Source organism: Taudactylus pleione, unplaced genomic scaffold (assembly GCF_031769625.1).
Source record: "Taudactylus pleione unplaced genomic scaffold, aTauple2 ptg000061l, whole genome shotgun sequence".
Lineage (NCBI taxonomy): Eukaryota > Metazoa > Chordata > Amphibia > Anura > Myobatrachidae > Taudactylus > Taudactylus pleione.
Genome location: NW_028284463.1, coordinates 16,910,752 through 16,922,431, shown reverse-complemented (window position 1 = coordinate 16,922,431; position 11,680 = coordinate 16,910,752).

The window sequence follows — 11,680 nt, the reverse complement described above, 5'->3', positions numbered from 1 at the left end:
CTGCCTCCTATGGGCTCTATTCCATCAGCCCTTCTCACTGTGCTCATGGCTGCCTCCTATGGACCTTACACCAGCAGCCCTCCTCACTGTAATCATGGCTGCCTCCTATGGGCCCTACACAAGCAGCCCTCCTCACTGTGCTCATGGCTGCCTCCTATGGGCCCTACACCAGCAGTTTTCCTCACTGTGCTCATGGCTGCCTCCTATGGGCCCTACACCAGCAGCCCCCCTCACTGTGCTCATGGCTGCCTCCTATGGGCCCTACACCAGCAGCCCTCCTCACTGTGCTCATGGCTGCCTCCTTTGAGCCCTACACCAGCAGCCCCCCTCACTGTGCTCATAGCTGCCTACTATGGGCCCTAAACCAGCAGCCCTCCTCACTGTGCTCATGGCTGCCTCCTATGGGCCTTACACTAGCAGTTTTCCTCACTGTGCTCATGGCTGCCTCCTATGGGCCCTACACCAGCAGCCCCCCTCACTGTGTCATGGCTGCCTCCTTTGAGCCCTACACCAGAAGCCCCCCTCACTGTGCTCATGGCTGCCTCCTATGGGCCCTACACCATCAGCCCTCCTCACTGTGCTCATTGCTGCCTCCTGGGCGCTCTACACCAGCAGCCCTCCTCACTGTGCTCACGGCTGCCTCCTATGGGCACTGTACACCAGCAGCCCTCCTCACTGTGCTTATGGCTGCCTCCTATGGGCTATATTCCATCAGCCCTTCTCACTGTGCACATGGCTGCCTCCTATGGGCTCTATTCCTTCAGCACTCCTCACTGTGCTCCTGTCTGCCTCCTATGGGCTCTATTCCATCAGCCTTTCTCACTGTGCTCATGGCTGCCTCCTATGGACCATACACCAGCAGCCCTCCTCACTGTGCTCATGGCTGCCTACTATGGGCCCTACACCAGCAGCCCTCCTCACTGTGCTCATGGCTGCCTTCTATGGGCCCTACACCAGCAGCCCCCCTCACTGTGCTCATGGCTGCCTCCTATGGGCCCTACACTGTCAGCCCTCCTCACTGTGCTCATGACTGCCTCCTTGGCGCTCTACACCTGCAGCCCTCCTCACTGTGCTCATGGCTGCCTCCCATTGGCCCTACACCAGCAGCCCTCCTCACTGTGCTCATGGCTGCCTCCCATTGGCCCTACACCAGCAGCCCTCCTCACTGTGCTCATGGCTTCCTCCTATGGGCTCTATTCCATCAGCCCTTCTCACTGTGCTTATGGTTGCCTCCTATGGACCTTACACCAGCAGCCCTCCTCACTGTGCTCATGGCTGCCTCCTATGGGCCCTACACCAGCAGCCCTCCTCACTGTGCTCATGGCTGCCTCTTATGGGCCCTACACCAGCAGCCATCCTCACTGTGCTCATGGCTGCCTCCTCTGGGCTATATTCCATCAGCCCTTTTCACTGTGCACATGGCTGCCGCCTATGGGCTCTGTTCCATCAGCCCTCCTCACTGTGCTCACGGCTGCCTCCTATGGGCTTTATTCCATCAGCCCTTCTCAGTGTGCTCATGGCTGCCTCCGATGGACCTTACACAAGCAGCTCTCCTCAATGTGCTCATGGCTGCCTCCTATGGGCTCTATTCCATCAGCCCTCCTCACTGTGCTCATGGCTGCCTCCTATGGTCCCTACACCAGCAGTTTTCCTCTCTGTGCTCTTGGCTGCCTCCTATGGGCCCTACACCAGCAGCCCCCGTCACTGTGCTCATGGCTGCCTCCTATGGGCCCTACACCAGCAGCCCTCCTCACTGTGCTCATGGCTGCCTCCTATGGGCCCTACACCAACAGCCCCCCTCACTGTGCTCATGGCTGCCTCCTATGTGCCCTACACCAGCAGCCCTCCTCACTGTGCTCATGGCTGCCTCCTATGGGCTCTACACTAGCAGCCCTCCTCACTGTGCTCATGGCTGCCTCCTATGGGCCCTACTCCATCAGCTCTCCTCACTGAGCTCATGGCTGCCTCCTTTGGGCCCTACACCATCATCCCTCCTCACTGTGCTCATGGCTGCCTCCCATGGGCCCTACACCAGCAGCCCTCCTCACTGTGCTCATGGCTGCCTCCTTTGGGCCCTACACCAGCAGCCCTCCTCACTGTGCTCATGGCTGCCTCCTATGGGCTCTACACCATCTGCCCCCATCACTGTGCTCATGGCTGCCTCCTATGGGCTCTACACCAGCAGTTTTCCTCACTGTGCTCATGGCTGCCTCCTGGATGCTCTAGACCATCAGCCTCCCTCACTGTACTCACGGCTGCCTCCTATGGGCCCTACACCATCAGCCCTCCTCACTGTGCTCATGGCTGCCTCCTGGGCGCTCTACACCAGCAGCCCTCCTCACTGTGCTCATGGTTGCCTTCCATTGGACCTACACCAGCAGCCCTCTTCACTGTGCTCATGGCTGCCTCCTATGGGACTGTACACCTGCAGTCCTCCTCACTGTGCTCATGGCTGCCTCCTATGGGCTATATTCCATCAGCCCTTCTCACTGTGCACATGGCTGCCTCCTATGGGCTCTATTCCATCAGCCCTCCTCACTTTGCTTGTGGCTGCCTCCTATGGGCTCTATTCCATCAGCCCTCCTCACTGTGCTCATGGCTGCCTCCTATGGGCCCTACACCATCAGCCCTCCTCACTGTGCTCATGGCTGCCTCCCATTAGACCTACACCAGCAGCCCTCCTCACTGTGTTCATGGCTGCCTCCTATGGGCACTGTACCCTTGCAACCCTCCTCTCTGTGCTCATGGCTGCCTCCTATGGGCTATATTCCATCAGCCCTTCTTACTGTGCACATGGCTGCCTCCTATGGGCTCTATTCCATCAGCACTCCTCACTGTGCTCATGGCTGCCTCCTATGGGCTCTATTCCATCACCCCTCCTTACTGTGCTCATGGCTGCCTCCTATGGGCTATATTCCATCAGCCCTCCTCACTGTGCTCATGGCTGCCTTCTATGGACCTTACACCAGCAGCCCTCCTCACTGTGCTCATGGCTGCCTCTTATGAACCTTACACCAGCAGCCCTCCTCACTGTGCTCATGGCTGCCTCCTATGGGCTCTATTTCATCAGCCCTCCTCACTGTGCTCATAGCTGCCTCCTATGGGCCCTACACCAGCAGTTTTCTTCACTGTCCTCATTGCTTCCTCCTATGGGCCCTACACCATCAGCCCTCCTCACTGTGTTCATGGCTGCCTCCTATGGGCCCTACATGATTAGCCCTCCTCACTGTGCTCATAGCTGCCTCCTATTGGCCCTACACCATCATCCCTCCTCACTGTGCTCATGGCTGCCTCCTATGGGCCCTACACCAGCAGCCCTCCTCACTGTGCTCTTGGCTGTCTCCTATGGGCGCTACACCAGCAGCCCTCCTCACTGTGCTCATGGCTGCCTCCTATGGGCTCTACACCATCAGCCCTCCTCACTGTGCTCATGGCTGCCTCCTATGGGCCCTACACCTTCAGTCAGCCCTCCTCACTGTGCTCATGGCTGCCTCCTATGGGTCTACACCAGCAGCCCTCACTGTGCTCATGGCTGCCTCCTATGGGCTCTACACTAGCAGCCCTCCTCACTGTGCTCATGGCTGCCTCCTATGGGCTGTACACTAGCAGCTCCCCTCACTCTGCTTATGGCTGTCTCCTATGGGCCCTACACCATCAGCCCTCCTCACTGTGCTCATGGCTGCCTCCTATGGGCTCTACACTAGCAGCCCTCCTCACTATGCTCATGGCTGCCTCCTATGGGCCCTACTCCATCAGGTCTCCTCACTGAGCTCATGGCTGCCTCCTATGGGCCCTACACCAGCAGTTTTCCTCACTGTGCTCATGGCTGCCTCCTGGATGCTCTACACCATCAGCCTCCTCACTGTGTTCATAACTGCCTCCTATGGTCCCTACACCAGCAGCTCTCCTCACTGTGCTCATGGCTGCCTCCTATGGGCCCTACACCATCATCCCTCCTCACTGTGCTCATGGCTGCCTCCTATGGGCTCTATTCCATCAGCCCTCCTCACTGTGCTCATGGCTGCCTCCTATGGGCCCTACATGATCAGCCCTCCTCACTGTGCTCATATCTGCCTCCTATTGGCCCTACACCATCATCCCTCCTCACTGTGCTCATGGCTGCCTCCTATGGGCCCTACACCAGCAGCCCTCCTCACTGTGCTCGTGGCTGCCTCCTATGGGCGCTACACCAGCAGCCCTCCTCACTGTGCTCATGGCTGCCTCCTATGGGCTCTACACCATCAGCCCTCCTCACTGTGCTCATGGCTGCCTCCTATGGGCCCCACACCTTCAGTCAGCCCTCCTCACTGTGCTCATGGCTGCCTCCTATGGGCTCTACACCAGCAGCCCTCACTGTGCTCATGGCTGCCTCCTATGGGCTCTACACTAGCAGCCCTCCTCACTGTGCTCATGGCTGCCTCCTATGGGCTATACACTAGCAGCTCTCCTCACTGTGCTCATGGCTGCATCCTATGGTCTCTACACTAGCAGCCCTCCTCACTGTGCTCATGGCTGCCTCCTATGGGCCCTACACCAGCAGTTTTCCTCACTGTGCTCATGGCTGCCTCCTGGATGCTCTACACCATCAGCCTCCTCACTGTGTTCATAACTGCCTTCTTTGGTCCCTACACCAGCAGCTCTCCTCACTGTGCTCATGGCTGCCTCCTATGGGCCCTACACCATCATCCCTCCTCACTGTGCTCATGGCTGCCTCCTATGGGCTCTATTCCCACAGCCCTCCTCACTCTGCTCATGGCTGCCTCCTATGGGCCCTACACCATCAGCCCTCCTCACTGTGCTCATGGCTGCCTCCTATGGGCTCTACACTAGCAGCCCTCCTCACTATGCTCATGGCTGCCTCCTATGGGCCCTACTCCATCAGGTCTCCTCACTGAGCTCATGGCTGCCTCCTATGGGCCCTACACCAGCAGTTTTCCTCTCTGTGCTCATGGCTGCCTCCTATGGGCCCTACACCAGCAGTTTTCCTCACTGTGCTCATGGCTGCCTCCTGGATGCTATACACCATCAACCTCCTCACTGTGTTCATAACTGCCTCCTATGGTCCCTACACCAGCAGCCCCCCTCACTGTGTCATGGCTGCCTCCTATGGGCCCTACACCAGCAGCCCTCCTCACTGTGCTCATGGCTGCCTCCTATGGGCCCTACACCAGCAGCCCTCCTCACTGTGCTTATGACTGCCTCCTGGGCGCTCTACACCTGCAGCCCTCCTCACTGTGCTCATGGCTGCCTCCCATTGGCCCTACACCAGCAGCCCTCCTCACTGTGCTCATGGCTGCCTCCTATGGGCACTGTAGCCCAGCAGCCCTCCTCACTGTGCTCATGGCTTCCTCCTATGGGCTCTATTCCATAAGCCCTTCTCACTGTTCTCATGGCTGCCTCCTATGGACCTTACACCAGCAGCCCTCCTCACTGTGCTCATGGCTGCCTCCTATGGGCCCTACACCAGCAGCCCTCCTCACTGTGCTCATGGCTGCCTCTTATAGGCCCTACACCAGCAGTTTTCCTCACTGTGCTCATGGCTGCCTCCTATGGGCCCTACACCAGCACCCCCCTCACTGTGCTCATGGCTGCCTCCTGTTGGCCCTACACCAGCAGCCCGCCTCACTGTGCTCATGGCTGCCTCCTATGGGCCCTACACCAGCAGCCCCCCCTCAATGTGCTCATGGCTGCCTCCTATGGGCTCTACACCATCAGCCGTCCTCACTGTGCTCATGGCTGCCTCCTGTGGGCCCTACACCATCAGTCAGCCCTCCTCACTGTGCTCATGGCTGCCTCCTATGGGCCCTACACCAGCAGCCCTCACTGTGTTCATAGCTGCCTCCTATGGGCTCTACACTAGGAGCCCTCCTCTCTGTGCTCATGGCTGCCTCCTATGGGCTATACACTAGCAGCTCTCCTCACTGTGCTCATTGCTGCCTCCTATGGTCTCTACACTAGCAGCCCTCCTCACTGTGCTCATGGCTGCCTCCTATGGTCTCTACACTAGCAGCCCTCCTCACTGTGCTCATGGCTGCCTCCTATGGGCCCTACACCAGCAGTTTTCCTCACTGTGCTCATGGCTGCCTCCTGGATGCTCTACACCATCAGCCTCCTCACTGTGTTCATAACTGCCTCCTATGGTCCCTACACCAGCAGCTCTCCTCACTGTGCTCATGGCTGCCTCCTATGGGCCCTACACCATCATCCCTTCTCTGTGCTCATGGCTGCCTCCTATGGGCTCTATTCCATCAGCCCTCCTCACTGTGCTCATGGCTGCCTCCTATGGGCCCTACACCATCAGCTCTCCTCACTGTGCTCATGGCTGCCTCCTATGTGCTCTACACTAGCAGCCCTCCTCACTGTGCTCATGGCTGCCTCCTATGGACCCTACTCCATCAGGTCTCCTCACTGAGCTCATGGCTGCCTCCTATGGGCCCTACACCAGCAGTTTTCCTCACTGTGCTCATGGCTGCCTCCTGGATGCTCTACACCATCAGCCTCCTCACTGTGTTCATAACTGCCTCCTATGGTCCCTACACCAGCAGCCCCCCTCACTGTGCTCATGGCTGCCTCCTATGGGCCCTACACCATCAGCCCTCCTCACTGTGCTCATGGCTGCCTCCTGGGCGCTCTACACCAGCAGCCCTCCTCACTGTGCTCATGGCTGCCTCCCATTGGCCCTACACCAGCAGCCCTCCTCCCTGTGCTCATGGCTGCCTCCTATGGGCACTGTACACAAGCAGTCCTCCTCACTGTGCTCATGGCTGCCTCCTATGGGCTCTATTCCATCAGCCCTTCTCACTGTGCTCATGGCTGCCTCCTATGGACCTTACACCAGCAGCCCTCCTCATAGTAATCATGGCTGCCTCCTATGGGCCCTACACAAGCAGCCCTCCTCACTGTGCTCATGGCTGCCTCCTATGGGCCCTACACCAGCAGTTTTCCTCACTGTGCTCATGGCTGCCTCCTATGGGCCCTACACCAGCAGCCCCCCTCACTGTGCTCATGGCTGCCTCCTATGGGCCCTACACCAGCAGCCCTCCTCACTGTGCTCATGGCTGCCTCCTTTGAGCCCTACACCAGCAGCCCCCCTCACTGTGCTCATAGCTGCCTACTATGGGCCCTAAACCAGCAGCCCTCCTCACTGTGCTCATGGCTGCCTCCTATGGGTCTTACACTAGCAGTTTTCCTCACTGTGCTCATGGCTGCCTCCTATGGGCCCTACACCAGCAGCCCCCCTCACTGTGTCATGGCTGCCTCCTTTGAGCCCTACACCAGAAGCCCCCCTCACTGTGCTCATGGCTGCCTCCTATGGGCCCTACACCATCAGCCCTCCTCACTGTGCTCATTGCTGCCTCCTGGGCGCTCTACACCAGCAGCCCTCCTCACTGTGCTCACGGCTGCCTCCTATGGGCACTGTACACCAGCAGCCCTCCTCACTGTGCTTATGGCTGCCTCCTATGGGCTATATTCCATCAGCCCTTCTCACTGTGCACATGGCTGCCTCCTATGGGCTCTATTCCTTCAGCACTCCTCACTGTGCTCCTGTCTGCCTCCTATGGGCTCTATTCCATCAGCCTTTCTCACTGTGCTCATGGCTGCCTCCTATGGACCATACACCAGCAGCCCTCCTCACTGTGCTCATGGCTGCCTACTATGGGCCCTACACCAGCAGCCCTCCTCACTGTGCTCATGGCTGCCTTCTATGGGCCCTACACCAGCAGCCCCCCTCACTGTGCTCATGGCTGCCTCCTATGGGCCCTACACTGTCAGCCCTCCTCACTGTGCTCATGACTGCCTCCTGGGCGCTCTACACCTGCAGCCCTCCTCACTGTGCTCATGGCTGCCTCCCATTGGCCCTACACCAGCAGCCCTCCTCACTGTGCTCATGGCTGCCTCCCATTGGCCCTACACCAGCAGCCCTCCTCACTGTGCTCATGGCTTCCTCCTATGGGCTCTATTCCATCAGCCCTTCTCACTGTGCTCATGGTTGCCTCCTATGGACCTTACACCAGCAGCCCTCCTCACTGTGCTCATGGCTGCCTCCTATGGGCCCTACACCAGCAGCCCTCCTCACTGTGCTCATGGCTGCCTCTTATGGGCCCTACACCAGCAGTTTTCCTCACTGTGCTCATGGCTGCCTCCTATGGGCCCTACACCAGCAGCCCCCCTCACTGTGCTCATGGCTGCCTCCTTTGGGCCCTACACCAGCAGCCTGCCTCACTGTGCTCATGGCTGCCTCCTATGGGCCCTACACCAGCAGCCCTCCTCACTGTAATCATGGCTGCCTCCTATGGGCCCTACACAAGCAGCCCTCCTCACTGTGCTCATGGCTGCCTCCTATGGGCCCTACACCAGCAGTTTTCCTCACTGTGCTCATGGCTGCCTCCTATGGGCCCTACACCAGCAGCCCCCCTCACTGTGCTCATGGCTGCCTCCTATGGGCCCTACACCAGCAGCCCTCCTCACTGTGCTCATGGCTGCCTCCTTTGAGCCCTACACCAGCAGCCCCCCTCACTGTGCTCATAGCTGCCTACTATGGGCCCTAAACCAGCAGCCCTCCTCACTGTGCTCATGGCTGCCTCCTATTGGCCTTACACTAGCAGTTTTCCTCACTGTGCTCATGGCTGCCTCCTATGGGCCCTACACCAGCAGCCCCCCTCACTGTGTCATGGCTGCCTCCTTTGAGCCCTACACCAGAAGCCCCCCTCACTGTGCTCATGGCTGCCTCCTATGGGCCCTACACCATCAGCCCTCCTCACTGTGCTCATTGCTGCCTCCTGGGCGCTCTACACCAGCAGCCCTCCTCACTGTGCTCACGGCTGCCTCCTATGGGCACTGTACACCAGCAGCCCTCCTCACTGTGCACATGGCTGCCTCCTATGGGCTCTATTCCTTCAGCACTCCTCACTGTGCTCCTGTCTGCCTCCTATGGGCTCTATTCCATCAGCCTTTCTCACTGTGCTCATGGCTGCCTCCTATGGACCATACACCAGCAGCCCTCCTCACTGTGCTCATGGCTGCCTACTATGGGCCCTACACCAGCAGCCCTCCTCACTGTGCTCATGGCTGCCTTCTATGGGCCCTACACCAGCAGCCCCCCTCACTGTGCTCATGGCTGCCTCCTATGGGCCCTACACTGTCAGCCCTCCTCACTGTGCTCATGACTGCCTCCTGGGCGCTCTACACCTGCAGCCCTCCTCACTGTGCTCATGGCTGCCTCCCATTGGCCCTACACCAGCAGCCCTCCTCACTGTGCTCATGGCTGCCTCCCATTGGCCCTACACCAGCAGCCCTCCTCACTGTGCTCATGGCTTCCTCCTATGGGCTCTATTCCATCAGCCCTTCTCACTGTGCTTATGGTTGCCTCCTATGGACCTTACACCAGCAGCCCTCCTCACTGTGCTCATGGCTGCCTCCTATGGGCCCTACACCAGCAGCCCTCCTCACTGTGCTCATGGCTGCCTCTTATGGGCCCTACACCAGCAGTTTTCCTCACTGTGCTCATGGCTGCCTCCTATGGGCCCTACACCAGCAGCCCCCCTCACTGTGCTCATGGCTGCCTCCTTTGGGCCCTACACCAGCAGCCTGCCTCACTGTGCTCATGGCTGCCTCCTATGGGCCCTACACCAGCAGCCCCCCTCACTGTGCTCATGGCTGCCTCCTATGGGCCTTACACTAGCAGTTTTCCTCACTGTGCTCATGGCTGCCTCCTATGGGCTCTACACTAGCAGCCCTCCTCACTGTGCTCATGGCTGCCTCCTATGGGCTGTACACTAGCAGCTCCCCTCACTCTGCTTATGGCTGTCTCCTATGGGCCCTACACCATCAGCCCTCCTCACTGTGCTCATGGCTGCCTCCTATGGGCTCTACACTAGCAGCCCTCCTCACTATGCTCATGGCTGCCTCCTATGGGCCCTACTCCATCAGGTCTCCTCACTGAGCTCATGGCTGCCTCCTATGGGCCCTACACCAGCAGTTTTCCTCACTGTGCTCATGGCTGCCTCCTGGATGCTCTACACCATCAGCCTCCTCACTGTGTTCATAACTGCCTCCTATGGTCCCTACACCAGCAGCTCTCCTCACTGTGCTCATGGCTGCCTCCTATGGGCCCTACACCATCATCCCTCCTCACTGTGCTCATGGCTGCCTCCTATGGGCTCTATTCCATCAGCCCTCCTCACTGTGCTCATGGCTGCCTCCTATGGGCCCTACATGATCAGCCCTCCTCACTGTGCTCATATCTGCCTCCTATTGGCCCTACACCATCATCCCTCCTCACTGTGCTCGTGGCTGCCTCCTATGGGCGCTACACCAGCAGCCCTCCTCACTGTGCTCATGGCTGCCTCCTATGGGCTCTACACCATCAGCCCTCCTCACTGTGCTCACGGCTGCCTCCTATGGGCCCCACACCTTCAGTCAGCCCTCCTCACTGTGCTCATGGCTGCCTCCTATGGGCTCTACACCAGCAGCCCTCACTGTGCTCATGGCTGCCTCCTATGGGCTCTACACTAGCAGCCCTCCTCACTGTGCTCATGGCTGCCTCCTATGGGCTATACACTAGCAGCTCTCCTCACTGTGCTCATGGCTGCCTCCTATGGTCTCTACACTAGCAGCCCTCCTCACTGTGCTCATGGCTGCCTCCTATGGGCCCTACACCAGCAGTTTTCCTCACTGTGCTCATGGCTGCCTCCTGGATGCTCTACACCATCAGCCTCCTCACTGTGTTCATAACTGCCTTCTTTGGTCCCTACACCAGCAGCTCTCCTCACTGTGCTCATGGCTGCCTCCTATGGGCTCTACACAATCAGCCCTCCTCACTGTGCTCATGGCTGCCTCCTATGGGCCCTACACCATCAGTCAGCCCTCCTCACTGTGCTCATGGCTGCCTCCTATGGGCTCTACACCAGCAGCCCTCACTGTGTTCATGGCTGCCTCCTATGGGCTCTACACTAGCAGCCCTCCTCACTGTGCTCATGGCTGCTTCCTATGGGCTATACACTAGCGGCTCTCCTCACTGTGCTCATTGCTGCCTCCTATGGTCTCTACACTAGCAGCCCTCCTCACTGTGCTCATGGCTGCCTCCTATGGTCTCTACACTAGCAGCCCTCCTCACTGTGCTCATGGCTGCCTCCTATGGGCCCTACACCAGCAGTTTTCCTCACTGTGCTCATGGCTGCCTCCTGGATGCTCTACACCATCAGCCTCCTCACTGTGTTCATAACTGCCTCCTATGGTCCCTACACCAGCAGCTCTCCTCACTGTGCTCATGGCTGCCTCCTATGGGCCCTACACCATCATCCCTCCTCACTGTGCTCATGGCTGCCTCCTATGGGCTCTATTCCATCAGCCCTCCTCACTGTGCTCATGGCTGCCTCCTATGGGCCCTACACCATCAGCTCTCCTCACTGTGCTCATGGCTGCCTCCTATGGGCTCTACACTAGCAGCCCTCCTCACTGTGCTCATGGCTGCCTCCTATGGACCCTACTCCATCAGGTCTCCTCATTGAGCTCATGGCTGCCTCCTATGGGCCCTACACCAGCAGTTTTCCTCACTGTGCTCATGGCTGCCTCCTGGATGCTCTACACCATCAGCCTCCTCACTGTGTTCATAACTGCCTCCTATGGTCCCTACACCAGCAGCCCCCCTCACTGCTCATGGCTGCCTCCTATGGGCCCT